Raw genomic sequence first — 1,802 nt, 5'->3', positions numbered from 1 at the left:
ATTAATTGAGACAATTGTGCAGTGAATAGCTCACAATAAAGGCGGGAAAGTTTCAAATGGATTTTTCTTGGTCTCTGTGACCAAGAAAAGTCATACCTTTCATGCACTTTCATTTAAAACAACTCAATCAACTAAAAACATTCCAGTGTGATGCACTTCCACTGATTTCTATGAGAAGGCAGATCTCAGACTGTCAGACTGATGTTGGGACAGAACTTTGTGGTGTCCACATGATGTCAGGCATTTCTAATGTTCATGTATCAACTATTCACAAGGAAACATTTTCTATTTATGTTAGATAACAGAAAGAAAGCAAACAGCAAGTACGTTGTTTCAAGAACATCAAGTGTAGTGAAAGAATGGCAGTTTAAGTAGATGAAGAAACTGCTGTACATCAACCATATCAGTCCACTAGATGGAGACATTGAGCTGCAGCTTGCATGAACAAACTACAGTATACCTGCTCCACAATAACAGTTCAACATCTGAGAGCATTTAAGATGATAGAAGGAAAAATAATCCATATTCAAAGTATCAAACTCAAATTTACTCATTAGATTTTGGATGTCCATGTACCAACTTTTAGAACATTAGAACAAAAAAATCTGATTAGAAATAAATGTTATATTTCATAAGACAGAGAATAACACTGTTTAAAGGTTTGTTATGCAACAAAAAATATACTGAAAATTAAATAAATTATACCTTCAGGTCAGACTAAAAGTTGTTCCAAATGAATCCATCCCAAAATCCAGGAACATTAAACTAATTTATGACCCAGTACAAGAAAATTCAACTGTATATGGTCACCTGCAACATTAGTGTTTACCACCAAAGCATCATCCAGACACAATTGTCAGACCTTCAGTTGATTTTAGGCACTTTGCAAAACTTCATGAAAAATTCATCACAGCCAACAATCTCTGTATTCAGTTCCTGGTTATAAAGTTGCTTACTGGTGCTTTGAGCAGAACTCAAGGCTTGTCGTACATATAGATCCTGTGGTTAGAGAGACAGCGCCAACAAGGAAACATTTCAGTTGAAAAATTGTTCCTCCTGTTTTGTAGTTGATGCGGTTCTGCAGCATTCTGTTCTCAACGGTGTTTTCCAAGACTCTGCTTTCATTATTTATCTCACAGTCATTAACTAAAATGATGATGATCTATTCTTATACAAAACTATCAATAAACTTTCAGCATATCTGGTATATTTTTAACACACCATGTAATAGACCTCTAAAACATCTATCTTATACTCCACCAAAGTATAACTTAAGTAGAATCAAACCCATTTCAACAGGAAGTTTTTGTTTCTGAGTTTTATGGTGAAACCAAAGGTTGAGTTCAGGATATTAGAAACATTAATCAATTTCATGAAGAAATAAATATCCACAATTATTTAAGTTAGGCTATATTCCAGTAATCCTCTGCATTCCTCTTCAGAATAAACAAATCAATACATGTTAAAATAAGAAGAAAGTGTTTTCTCGAATCAGAAAACAGAATCAAACAAAAAGAGTTTTCTAAAGATAAAGTACAACCTAAAACAGAGCAAACTTACAGTTTCTTTAGTCTTGTGTTGAAGACGACAACACTCTCCACTCAAGGTGTGAACCAAACAGCTTGTGACACAGATGAGCTGCTTACAGGAATTTGTTTGTCTCTAGTGAAGGAAGAAAACTGGGTAGGAGGAAAAGCAAAGAAAGTTGTTGAACAACATTCCCAAAGTTGTTTTTCTGATTGAAGTGCAGACGGCCTTTTGAAATACAACATTGTCTTCTTCATGAAGTGGGTAGTGGCAAT

At 34.5% G+C, this 1,802-nt stretch overlaps 1 protein-coding gene across 1 annotated transcript in view; it reads right to left on the bottom strand.

Moving 5' to 3' along the window:
* The window catches only part of LOC103138773 (NACHT, LRR and PYD domains-containing protein 9-like), a 12,582-nt gene extending 10,780 nt beyond the window's left edge, over nucleotides 1-1,802 (bottom strand). The window contains exon 1 of the mRNA XM_007553110.2: nucleotides 1,561-1,802. The gene's annotated coding sequence lies outside the window, so the exon portion shown is untranslated. The remainder of the gene's footprint in view (nucleotides 1-1,560) is intronic.

Source organism: Poecilia formosa, unplaced genomic scaffold, assembly GCF_000485575.1.
Source record: "Poecilia formosa unplaced genomic scaffold, Poecilia_formosa-5.1.2 Scaffold54, whole genome shotgun sequence".
NCBI classification, from domain to species: Eukaryota; Metazoa; Chordata; class Actinopteri; order Cyprinodontiformes; family Poeciliidae; genus Poecilia; species Poecilia formosa.
Note: the sequence above shows the minus strand (reverse complement) of the source record. Positions and strands in the feature narration are given on the sequence as shown.